This window comes from Eumetopias jubatus, unplaced genomic scaffold (genome assembly GCF_037043125.1).
Source record: "Eumetopias jubatus isolate StellerSeaLion01/CBP00866 unplaced genomic scaffold, mEumJub1_p1.0 scaffold_11, whole genome shotgun sequence".
Lineage (NCBI taxonomy): Eukaryota > Metazoa > Chordata > Mammalia > Carnivora > Otariidae > Eumetopias > Eumetopias jubatus.
The window spans coordinates 33,609,186-33,623,315 of NW_028274817.1; the positions used below are offsets into that span (position 1 = coordinate 33,609,186).

A 14,130-nucleotide genomic window follows, 5' to 3' on the forward strand; every position below is an offset into this window, starting at 1 on the left:
CAAATTATATATTCCAACAAGAACAAAAAGCTGCCCCTTCTGTGATGAATGCAGACCACTTTGATCAACCTGCCATTAGGCAGCCGGCTGATCACCCTGAGCAATGGTGTCATATTGTGGACTTAGTGTTTTCTGCTGCTGGCAGATTGGGCATTCAGGTGGCCATAGCCATAGCAGGTCACAGGATGGCTGCTTCCCCCAGCAGATGCTAAGATTGTTCTCTCAGCAATTGATAAAACAACTAGATAAAATCAGCAAAGACATAGACAACCTGAAAAACACTATCAACCGCTTTAAACTATAGCCAACAACCCATAAGATATACATTATTTTTATGTTCACATAATGTAATTATTAATCTAAAGTACACAGGCATAAAGTCGTATCAGTAAATTTAAAATGATTGACCTAGTACAGAGTATGCTTTCTAACCAGAGTAGAAATAAAGTAGAAATCAAAAGCAATAAGATATATCTATAAGAAATCTCCAAATTTCGTAAGTTAAAAACAGCACACTTCTAAATAATACTGAGTGAAAGAAAAAAAAAGGAAAATTAGGAAATATTTTAAATTGAACATAATAAAAATATGACATATGGAAATTTGTGAGATGCATTTAAAGAAGTACTTAGGGGAAATGTTATAGCTTTAAATGCATATATTAAAAATAAAAAAGATCCAAAACCCATGATCTAAGGACTTATCTAAAGAAACCAGGCAAAGGAGAACAAAGTTAAACCAAAGGAAATAACCATAAGGGCAAATATCAAGTGAACAGAAAATAAGCCAAAATTAGAGAAAATAAATGAAACCAAAACCTGGTTCTCAGAAAAGATCAAGACAAAAAGAGAAAATATGCTAATTACTAGCATCAGAAATAAAAGAGGGGAAATAACTACAGATACTACAGATAGCAAAAGGCTAATAAGGGAATATGACAAAAACTTTTCTGCCCAGAAATTTGATAATTTACATATACTGTCAATTAATTAAAAGACAAATTACTAAAACTGACATAAGAAAAAATAAAAGAACACCCAGGTGGCTTCATTGGTGAATATCATCAAACATTTAAAGAGAAATAATTGCAATCCTACATAAACACTTTCAGAATATTAGAAAAAGGAACATTTACCAACTAAAAGAAGAAGATCATTACTTCATAAACACTAAAATCACACACAGACACCACAACAAAAGAAAACTGCAGATCAATATTCCAATGAATATAGATACAAACATTTTTCAGAAAATATTATGAAACAAATCCAGCAACCACAGCAGGTTTGACACTAGGACTTCAAACTTCATTTATCATCTAAAAAAATTAAGTCAACTCAAATCACCATATTAATAGAAATAAAAGACAAGAAAACATGATAATTTTAATAGATAAAGGTAAAGCACCATACAAAATCTAACAGTCACTAATGAAAAAAGTCTCAGAAAAATAGAACTAGAAACATTCTTAAATTATTAAAGGTGATATAAAATTACCAATTACCAAGAGCTATCAATGATGAAAAACAAAACGCTCTCACCTGAAGATGGTGAACAAGGCAGAGATGTCTGCTCTCAGCAGTGCTATTCAACATTATATGAAGAGTCTCAGTAACTGGAATAAAGTAAGAAAAGAAATAAAAGACATTGGCAAGGAAGAATAAAATTATCTATGTTCATAAAAGACATGATTGTTGAAGTGTATCTCATCCCTTGAACACAGCTAGTTATCAAATTATTCTGAACGCCCAAGAAGTCAATCAGAGGTTGAGAGGACAAAAACTGCAAGTCTACAAGTAGAAAAGGGACCACCTTTGGAAGGTAGGAGGTGCAGAAGTTCACTTGGGGAAGACATAGCTATGGATGTGGCTGCAGGGAAGGAGCCTGCTTACAGAGGCTGCTGCAACGTATTAGAAGGGGTGGAGTGCAAAATCTGAACTTTTAAGTCCACTACTGTGGGGGACGCGCCTGGATTAAAGGTGCTCAGGTGGCAAAGAGGGCCAGAATCTCAGGAGTGACGGGGTGGTCTGAGGATACCCTGGGCTGCGGGAAGAACAGGAGGTGCCAAAGTGCTGTGCTCTTCCCAAGCATAGGAGTCATGGAGCTGGCAAAGGCAGCAGGTCTTGGTGCTGGTTTTCAGCTATAAACTGTGAACCGCCATGTGGTCACGCAACCACTTTCGTGGGATGGCCAGGCAAACATGGCGACACCCTTCCCTGAGGAACAGTGTGGGTCCATGCCTTGGGCATCCCTGAAATTTGGAGTTTTGAAACTCGGTCATGCACCTGAGATAAAAAGGCTTCCACAAGGGCAAGGTGAACACAGGGTTCAGACGAAAACCAGGGAAACAAATAGGGTAATTGATTGTTTTTCTGCAAGGACTCACTGAAGGGTGGAGTGTGCAAACTTTCAGCTCAGGGGCTAGAGAGCAGGGCACAGCCATTTTCATCCTGCCCATCAGTGCTGAAAGCCTTCAGGGAGCAAAACAACGCTACCTAGTGGAGGACCGAGTGACATACACCAAGCCCCACCTCCCTGCCCCCAGAGAAGCATTTCCACTGAAACAAGTCGGCCTGAGAATCAGTGCAGCAGGCCCCTCCCCCAGAGGACCAACACAAACAACTTGCTTGCACCAAGTCTCCTGATCAGAGTACTACAAAGCTTCAGCTCTAGGAGAAATAGGATCTAGCTTCCTTTTTACTTTTAGTCTTTATTTTATATTTTTATTATTTTTTCATTTATTTTCTTATATTTCCTGATTCCTTTTTAAAAAATTTTTATTATTAATTTTTTAAAAATTTACATATATACTTTTCATATTTTTTTAATTTTTTGCCTTATTTTATTTTATTTCTTTGAGCTCTATAATCTTTTAACAAGCAGACCAAACCACATCCAGTATCCAGGGGTTTTTTTTGGTTTTCCTGTTTTGTGTTTTTGTTTTTCTTGTTTTTTGGGGTTTTTTTTCTTTGCTTTTCACTTTTTTTGGAGGTTTTTTTTTTTCTTTGTTTTTGTTTTTGTTGTTGTTTTTTTCTCTTTCTTCTTTTCTTTTCTGGACAAAATGACCAAACAGAGAAATTCACCCCAAAAGAAAGACACAAGGTAGAACTCACAGCCAGGGATTTAATCAATACAGACATAAGTAAGATATCTGAACTAGAATTTAAAACAATGATTATAAGGATACTAGCTGGGCTTGAGAAAAGCATAGAAGATACTAGAGAATCCTTTACTGCAGAGACAAAAGAACTAAACTCTAGTCAGGCCAAAATTAAAAATGCTATTACCAAGATGCAAACACAAATGGAGGCCATAAAAAAGAGGATGGACAAAGCAGAGAAGTGAAGCAGTGATATAGAAGATAAAATTATGGAAAATAAGCAGAAAAGAAGAAGGAAAAAAGGTAATGGACCACAAAGGTAGACTTAGAGAACTCAGCAATTTATTAAAACATTTGTATCATTGGAGTCCCAGAAGATGAAGAGAGAGATAAAGGGGCAGAAGGTTTCTTTGAACAAATTATAGTTGAAAACTTCCCTAATCTGGGGAAGGATACAGACATCAAAAATCCAAGAAGCACAGAGAACTCCCATTAAATTCAGCAAAAACTGGCCATCGCCAATGTGTATCATAGTCAAATTCACAAAATACACAGACAAGGAAAGAATCCTGAAAGCAGCAAGGAAAAAAAAAGTCCTTAACACACAATGGAAGACAGATCAGGTTCACAGTGGATCTGTACACAGAAATTTGCAGTCCAGAAAGGAGTGGAAAGAAATATTCAATGTGCTGAAGGGGAAAAATATACAGCCAAGAATTATTTATCCAGCAAGGCTGTCATTCCATGAGATAAAGAGTTTTCCAGACAAACAAAATGAAAGGAGATCATGACCACTAATCTAGCCCTGCAAAAAATTGTAAGGGGGATTTTTTTGAGTGGAGAAAAAAAGACCAAAGCAACAAAGACTAGAAAAGACTAGAGGATATCACCAGAAACACTAACTCTACATGTAACACAATGGCACAAATTTCATATCTCTCAAAAATCACCCTGAAGATAAATGGACTAAATGTGCCAATCAGAAGACATAGGGTATCAGAATGGATTAAAAAAAAAAAAAAGATCCATCATATGCTGCCTATAAGAGACTCATTTTAGATTTAAGGACACCTGCAGATTGAAAGTGAGCTGATGGAGAACCATCTACCATGCTAATGGACATCAAAAGAAAGCCAGAGTAACTGTACTTATATCAGACAAACTAGATTTTTAAAACAAAGACTATAACAAGAGATGAAGAAGGGCATTATATCATAATTAAGGGGTCTATTCATCAAGAAGATCTAACAATTTTAAGTGTTTATGCCCCCAACTTGGGAGCACACAGATATATAAATCAATTAATGACAAACACAAAGAAACTCATTGATGATAATACAATAATAGTAGGGGACTTTAACACCCCACTTAGAGCAATGGACAGATCATCTAAGCAGAAAATCAACAAGGAAACAATGGCTTTGAATGACACACTGGACCAGATCGACTTAACAGATATATTCAGAACATTTCATCTTAAAGCTTAAGAATACACATTCTTCTCGAGTGCACACAAGCATTCTCCAGAATAAATCAAATACTGGGTCACAAATCAGTCCTCAACAAGTACAAAAAGATAAGATTATACCATGCATATTTTCAGACCACAGTGCTATGAAACTGGCAGTCAACCGCAAGAAAAAATTTGAAAATATCTCAAATACCTGGAGGTTAAAGAACATTCCACTAAAGAATGAATAGGTTGACCAAGAAATTAAAGAATTTTAAAAATACATGGAAACAAATGAAAATGAAAGCATGACAGTGCAAAATCTTTGGGATGCAGCAAAGGGGGTCCTAAGAGGGAAGTACACTGCAGTACAGGCCTACCTCAAGAAGCAAGAAAAGTCTCAAATATACAACAAAACTTACACTTAGAGGAGCTATAAAAGGAATGGTAAATAAAGGCTAAAGCCAGCACAAGGGAAATAATAAAGATTAGAGCAGAAATAAATAATATAGAAACAAACAAATAAATAAACAAACAGAACCAGTAGAATGGATTAATGAAACTAAGAGCTGATTCTTCAAAAGAATTAATAAAATTGATAACCCCCTAGCCAGACTTATCAAAAAGAAAAGAGGAAGAACCCAATAAAATCACAAATGAGAGAGGAGAGATCACAACCAACCCCACAGAAATACAAACAATTATAAGAGAAAATTATGAAAAACTATATGCCAACAATTTGGACAATCTGGAACAAATGCATAAATTCCTAGAAACTTACAAACTACCAAAACTGAAACAGGAAGAAAGAGAAAATTTGAACAGACCCATAACCAGCAAAGAAATTGAATCAGTCATCAAAAATCTCCCAAAAAACAAAAGTCCAGGGCCAGATGGCTTCCCAGGGGAACTCTACCAGACATTTAAAGAAGAGTTAATACCTATTCTTCCCAAACTGTTCCCAAAAATAGAAATGGAAGGAAAACTTCCAAACTCATTCTATGAAGCCAGCATGACCTTGATTCCAAAACCAGACAAAGACCCCACTAAAAAGGAGAATTGCAGACCAATGTCCCTAATGAACAGGGATGCGAAAATTCTCAATAAAATAGTAGCAAATTGAATTCAATGGTACATTAAAAGAATTATTCACCATGATCAAGCAGGATTTATTCCTGGGCTGCAGAAGAGGTTCAATATTCACAAAAAAATCAACTTGATACACCATATTAATAAAAGAAAGGATAAGAACCATATGATCCTTTCAATAGTGACAGAAAAAGCATTTGACAAAATAGGACATCCATTCTTGATTAAAAACCCTCAACAAAATAGGGATAGAGGGAACATACCTCAACTTCATATTACCCACAGGTAATATCCTCAATGGGGAAAAACTGTAGTCAGTTTTTCTGTAGTCAACTGTATTTCCTCTGTAGTCAGGAATACAACAGGGACGTCCACTCTCAGCATTGTTATTTAACAATACTAGAACTCCTAGCCTCAGCAATCAGATAACAAAAAGAAATAAGAGGCATCCAAATCGGCAAAGAAGAATTCAAACTTTCATTATTTGTAGACAGCATGATACTCAAAGTAGAAAACACGAAAGACTCCACAAAAAAATTGCTAGAGCTCACATGTGAATTCAGCAAAGTATCGGGATATAAAATCAATGTACAGAAACTTGTTGGATTTCTATACAACAATAACGAAGCAGCAGAAAAAGAAATCAAGGAATTGGTCCCATTTGCAATTGCACCAAAAACAATAAGATACGTAGGAACAAATCTAACTACAGAAATAAAAGATCTATACTCTGAAAACTATGCAACACTGATGAAAGAAATTGAAGAAGACACAAAGAAATGGAAAAACTTTCCATGGTCATAGATTGGAAGAACAAATATTGTTAAAATATCTATGCTACCCAAAGCAATCTACACATTTAATGAAATCCCCATCAAAACACCACCAGCATTTTTCAAAGAGCTAGAACAAATAATCCTAAAATTTGTATGGAACCACAAAAGACTCTGAATGGCCAAAACAATTCTGAAAAAGAAAAACAAAACTGGTGGCATCACGATTCCGGATTTCAAGCTATATTAAATAGCTGTAATCATCAAGACAATATGGTACTAGAGCAAAAACAGACACATAGATCAATGGAACAGAATAGATAACCCAGAAATGGACCCACAACTATATGGTCAACTAATCTTCAACAAAGCAAGAAAGAATATCCAATGGAAAAAAGACAGTCTCTTCAACAAATGGTGTTGAGAAAACTGAACAGCGACATGCAGAAGAATGAAACTGGACCACTTTCTTACATCATACACAAAAATAAAATCAAAATGGATGAAAGACCTAAATGTGAGACAGGAAACCATCAAAATCCTAGGGGAGAACAGAGGCAGTAACCTCTCTGACCTCAGCCATTCTAGATACACTAGACACATCACCACAGGCAAGGAAAACAAAAGCAAAAATGAACTATTGGGACTTTATCAAGGTAAAGAGCTTTTGCACAGCAAAGAAAATAATCAACAAAACTAAAAGGCAGTCTACAGAACGGGAGAAGATATTTGCAAATGACATATTTGATAAAGGGTTAGTATCCAAAATCTACATAGAACTTATAAAACTCAACACCCCAAAAACAAATAACCCAGTTAAGAAATGGGCAGAAGACATAAATAGACATTTTTCCACAGAAGACGTCCAGATGGTTAACAGACACATGAAAAGATGTTCAACATCTCTCATCATCAGGGAAATATAAATCAAAACCACAATGAGATACCATCTCACACCTCTCAGGATGGCTATTATCAAAAAGACAAGAAATAATAAGTGTTGGCGAGGATATGGAGAAAGGGTATCCCTCCTGTCCTGTTGGTAGGAATGAAAACTGGTGCAGACACTCTGGAGAACAGTATGGAGGTTCCTCAAAATGTTAAAAATAGAGCTATCCTACAATTCAGCACTTGCACTACTAGGTATTTAACCAAAGGATACAAAAATACAGATTTGAATGGATACATGTACCCTGATGTTTATGTTTATAGCAGCATTATCAACAATAACCAAACTATAGAAAGCCCAACTGTCCATTGATTGATGAATAGATAAAGAAAAAGTGACACACACACACACACACACACACACACACACACACACACACACACACACACTGGAACATTACTCAGCCATAAAAAAGGTATGAAATCTTGTCATTTGCAATGACATGTATGGAGCTAGAGTGTATTATGTTGTGAAATAAGTCAGAGAAAGACAAATACCAGATGAACTCACTCATATGTGGAATTTAAGAAAGAAGACAGTTGAACATATGGGAAGGGGGAAAAGAAAAAAAGGAGAGAGGGAAACAAGCCATAGGAGACTCTTTTAACAGTAGAGAACAAACTGAGGGTCGATGGAGGGAGGTGGGTGGGGCATGGGCTAGATGGGTATTAAGGAGGGCACTTGTTATGATGAGCACTGGGTGTTGTATGTAAGTGATGAATCACTGAATTCTACTTCTGAAACCAATATTGCACTGTATGTTAACTACCTAAAATTTAAATTAAAAAAAGACATGATTGTTTACATAGAAATCCCTAAGAAATATACATGAAATGATCATGTGAATTGAAAATCTTAAAGAAATTACAATACAGCTACTAGAACTTATAATTTAATTTAGCAAGATCACAGGATACAAGGTCAATATACCCACTATTGAACTTAAGGATCTTTGTTCTTTGGAAGACTTATTGAAGAAAATAAAATGTCAAGCCATGGATTTGGAGAAAATGTTTGCAGACTTATCTCTGACAAAGGCTTATAAGTGGAATATATAAAGAAAATATTTTTTATTGAAGTATAATTAACATACAGTGTTATATTATCTTCAGGGGTACAGTTTAATGAGTCAACAATTCAGTGTTCATCAATATAAGTATATTCTTGATCTCCTTTATCTATTTCGCCCATCTCTCCACCTACATCCCCTCTGGCAACCACCAGCTTGTTATGTGTATTTAAGAGTCTCTTTTTAGTTTGTCTCCTTTTTGTTTTAAGAGAAATAAACTGAAAGGAATCTATTCAAAGCCCCCCCCCTGCACCTCCAGCCAAACTTACAGACAAAACTCACAGGGGTCTGCACTTGGCCCTAACTCTGTTTTTCTAGGTCACAGTGCCCTCCGTTCTCAGAAAGTGGACCCCAACTACAAAACATATTCTCTAGCCTCACCACAACTCACATCCCAGACAAGCCCTGGACAGAGCCCCTCAAAAAACATGCCATCTCCTGCTCTACCTGGTCAAGAGTTGACCCCTTCCATACCCCCTCCCCTCATGGGCACAGCTGCAATCCTCTCACATCCTTCAAAACCCCTTAAAAAGCCCAGCCTGACAGAAACTCAGGGCCGACATCTCTCTTGATGTCTGGCCCCTCTCCTCCCTTGGAGAATGAATAAACTCTGTCCTGTTTGTTGCTCTACTCTTTGTGCAATTCTTTGCTGCCTGAGTCACCAGCCACCCTATCATCAACCAATTAAAAATTGGCAAACTATTTTAATAGATACTTCAGCCAAGAAGATATATGAATAGCTAATGTGTACCTTCAGACACCACCACTAGGCCTCCAGGAAATATAAATTAACAGCATCATGTTAAATTACTACACAGGCACTAGAATGGCTAAAATTTAAGACTGACAAAACTTAGCATTGACAAAGATGTGAAGGAACTAGTAGAGGAATTGTGAAATGGTAAAATCTCACTAGATAAAACTTTGGTAGTTCTTTATGAAGTTAAATGTACATTTACTATATAATTCAGCAATCCCATTCCTAGGTATTTACTCAAGATAAATAAATACATAAATCCACAAAAGACTTACATGTGAATTAAGACTGCATTATTCACAGCTGCATTATTCATAATACCCAAATATTTGAACCAACCTCCATGTCCATCAACTGGTGAATAGATTTTTAAAAATAGAATAAATTTGTGCTATTGACATCTACTCAACAATAACAAGGAATGAACCACTAATACATGGAACAGTAAGAAGTGAATCTTAAAAACATTCTGAGGAAAAAACATATCCATTTGCATGGAATTGTATAGAAGGCAAAAATATAATATCAGAAAGCATATTAGTATATTAGCTGTTACCTGGGGCTGTGGCTTTGGGGATGAGATTTAATACAAACAGGAATGATGTCATTTTATGGTATGATGGTAATATTCTATATTTTGATTTGAGTCATTGGTCATTATATGGTTGTATACAACTGTATCCTTAAAAATATTGTAATTTATTTTATGATTTGTTTATGTAGGTTATGCCTCCATAAAGATGAGTGAAAAAAGCAGTCAAGATGATGAAAACATAATAATGAAGAGATAAAAATTATTAGTGACTTGATATAACAAATAAGCAAAGAAAATATAACATAATTTGGTCCTTAAAGAAGGAAACAAAAAAAATGAAATAGAAATGATATTCAAAACTATAATCAAAGAAAGCTTTTCCATGAATAAAAAGATATGAATCTACATACTTAAAGGACTTATTTAAGTGATACCTGGGTTGCCTACACTAGGATATCCTAATAAAGCTACTAAAACTGTCATTCAGTTTTAAAGGCTATAGAAAAACAGTTTCATCACTGAAGTATTCAGATAATATTGCATTCATTCATGCATCTTTTCAGATAAATCTAGTAGAAGACTAGCTTTATCCAATCAAAATATGGCTGGGGATACTTAGGCAAAAAAACTAATTGTGACTATTGAATATTTTCAATTACACAAGTAAGGCTATAAAGTGGAAAGAAGGATGGAAGTTTAACATGTATGTGTTCTATGTTCTGATAGGTAGAAATAACATCTAAAAATGGGAAGAGATAAGAGAGATAAATGAAAATAGATAAATCTCATGAATTGTTACAAAAGTAACACATGGGAGTCAAAGGGTCTTATTTATATTTATTTATTAGATTTATTTTAGAGAGAGAGAGTGGGAGCAGGGGCAGAGGGAGAGAATCTTCAAACAGACTCCCCACTGAGTGTGGAGCCTGATGCGGGGATTGATCTCACAACCCATGAGATCATGACCTGAGCTGAAACCAAGAGCTGGATGCTTACCCAACTGAGTCACTCAGGCACCTCTCAAAGGGTCTTATTTAAAGATTATTTTAAAATGTCAGAAGCCAAATTTAAAAAGGGTATACCCTTGGGGCGCCTGGGTGGCTCAGTCATTAAGCGTCTGCCTTCAGCTCAGGTCATGATCCCAGGGTCCCGGGATTGAGCCCCACATCGGGCTCTCAGCTCAGCGGGAAGCCTCTTTCTCCCTCTCCCACTACTCCCCCTGCTTGTGTTCCCTCTCTCTCTGTGTCTCTCTGTGTCAAATAAATAAATAAAATCTTAAAAAAAAGGGTATACCCTTTATATTATAGGATGTGTTTGATTAAACATAACTATGTGAGAAAAAAATATATATATAGTAAATAGTATATATATATATATCCCTAGATAGTAAAAGAGACAAGGAAAACAGACCACATAGAGAAGAGATCTAGAAAATACAAAATAATACAAATTAATACAACATAAATTGTAGGAAATAATTGATACCAAAATAATTTTATTTATATAATGATAAAAGGACAACTCCTGTATTAAAAAAAGAATTTGAGATTGGCTCATAAAGCAAAACTGACACTTGACTAGTTAAAAGACACATCTAGGGCGCCTGGGTGGCTCAGTTGGTTAAGTGACTGCCTTCAGCTCAGGTCATGATCCCGGAGTCCCGGGATCGAGTCCCACATTGGGCTCCCGGCTCAGCAGGGAGTCTGCTTCTCCCTCTGACCCTCTTCCCTCTCGTGCTCTCTAGCTCTCATTCTCTCTCTCTCAAATAAATAAATAAAATCTTAAAAAAAAGACACATTTAAATCAAAATAATTTAGAAAAGCAAAAATGATGAACAAACACATACAACAGAAATGCAGGATGTAAATAGGTGTTACCATCCTGATATTATAAAAAAATGAATGCAGCCCCAAATACATTAAATTATGAATTATGAAGTTTCTGGCTCTGGCTTTTAGGAACAGGATCTATTTCTGGCTCTGTGTGGCCCCAGAGATTATTGCTTCTAATTTTTCTGTTATTTCTTCCAAAGCCTCAGGTAGTTCCCTCATATACCTGTGATTATCAATATTCTACCAGAAGGAGACTCTATGCAGATCTCTGGAATTTTCTCTTTTTATAGTTCTCTCTTCTCCAGAATCTGTCCTGAGAATCCAACTGCCTCACACTCCCTGGCTCTCAGTTCCATCTTATCAATACAAAGAGGCTGTCAGGCTACATGTGAATTCTTCTGCCAATGTGCTGTGACCTCAAAACTCTCTCTACGAACTAAGCTGGAGCAATCAAAAAGCTCCCTGTGCTCATTTGCTATCTCTCAGTGTCACTACCTCCCACTCCCTGGAGCCCAATACCTTGAATACCATCATTTCATGTATTTCATTGATTTTTAAAAACTATTTCAGGTGGGGGAGGGGCAGATCTAATGTCATGAAGGTACTTTTAAAATAATTTTAATTTATAAAATGTGACTGTTTTATATATTCAAATATTAAAACGAATAAAAAATAGGGGAAAAAAGCCAAGACTTAAAATTAAATGCACACAGAGATAAATGAAAACAACTATATAAAATTGATAATCACAGGAGCTTCCTAATGTGACCATATTTGGTATATTTCACAAAAACAGGGTTTGCCAGCTAAATATTTAATAAGTGCAGGGGAAAAGATAACTAGGCTTTTTAACTGTGACACAGATTTGCCATATTCTTTGTGGAGGCTGAAGACGCTAGATGACCATGAAACAGAAATGGGGATTAAGTAGAAAGAAGCAAGGATGTACATTTTTACCTGTTTAGATGATATGGCCCAGTTGAACTTGACAAAAGATTTAAAAGGGAGTGACACGTTGGTGGAAAAGGCAGACTGGTGGGAGTTCATCAACCTGTTAAAGAACATACTGACCATAGATGCTGAGAATCACTAGGATTGAAACCCTAAACCACCCTTCTGTCACCATGACACACCTACTTGATTTTTCCCATAATACACAAATGAAATCATATTTTCAGATCATGGAGGTTTGCAAACATTGGGTGAATATGTATGACACTGTGAATCCAAGCCAAACCGCCTTCATCATGCATATTGCCCCCAGCACATCCACCAACTAGAGTATGACCTTCAACAACCACCTGAACACTGTCCACAACCAGGCTCCCACCTCTACCAGAGCCACTATTTCCTAATCCAAACCTGAAGTCTCCTAAACTACCAATCTACACTCTACCAGTCCTCAGAGGCATCCATGGCTGCAGTGGCCCAGCAGAGCATGCCCCTGTACACAGTAGCAGCCCAGATCTATGCCCAGCCTGACTCCTAGCAAGCTCTCATCATGTGTCCACCCAGATTCTTATGATTCCAAGGGTCTCCCTCTAAGCATGCTGGCAATCTCATATGAATGAAGAATGCAGTTACCATTGTCACTCAAGCCCCAGCAGTTCAGTATCTTCAGATCCAACCAGGCCTAGTTGCCCAGGAGGCCTGGCCAAGTAGGACCCAGAAAATCTTGTTTTCTCTAGCATGGCAGCAGCTGACTGGAGCAGCCACCCACATGGCAGTGCAGCATGTGATTGTGATTCCTGAGACCATGGCAGGTATCCAGCAGTTGGCCAACTGGAGGAACATGAATACTCAATCCCATCATGCAGCAGTCTGTGCTACTGACTACTCATGTGACCCTTCCAACAGCCCAGTCCTTAAATATGGGTGTGACCCATGTGGTACGGCAGCAGCCAACCAGCACCACCTCCTCCCAGAAGAGTAAGTCCCACCAGTCCTCTGTGAGACCTGTCTCCACCTGTGAGGTCTCCTCTTTTCAGGCCTTCAGCTCCCCTCAGAGGTCCAAGAGTAACAAGAACACACATCCCTGCTGCACCCTGGTGCAGAGCAGCCCAGCCTGCATCTCTTCCATCACATGTAGGTGGAGTGATAGGGGCCTCCAGCACCACCAGGAAGGGACAATGGCAAACAATTATCATTCCTGACAACCCCAGCCCCCAGGTCAGTCTCCAGGAAGGAACAGGATGGGGCATATGCTGTGTGCTGCCAGTTCATATAGAATGAGAGTTATCCAGGGATCTGGGCCACTTTCCATCATCAGACATGACATGACAATTTCTCTCCCCTGGCCCCTACATTTTGCTATGTCCTAGAGTCTTAAAGCAGTTTCAGGGGAAGGTCCTACAGATTTGCCATGATTATTCAAACCCAGAATATTGTGAATCACTTTGGTCTTAAACCTAGTTATAGGCCCTAAATATCTGGGGGATTTGATACCATAAAAATCAGGCTCACAATACCAGTGTATTTCAACTCCTGTATGCTTAAAACTCCCTGCCCTGGTCTACTAAATTTATTCCCAGTTGGTCAGGATATTTCTCTAACATCTCCTTGGCTCTCTAAGAATT

The 14,130-nt window shown here is 37.3% G+C and overlaps 1 pseudogene; it reads left to right on the top strand.

The window, feature by feature from the left end:
* The first annotated feature begins 2,200 nt into the window (after positions 1 to 2,200).
* LOC114202335 (homeodomain-interacting protein kinase 2-like) lies at positions 2,201 to 13,786 on the top strand (annotated as a pseudogene).
* The last annotated feature ends 344 nt before the right edge of the window (positions 13,787 to 14,130 follow it).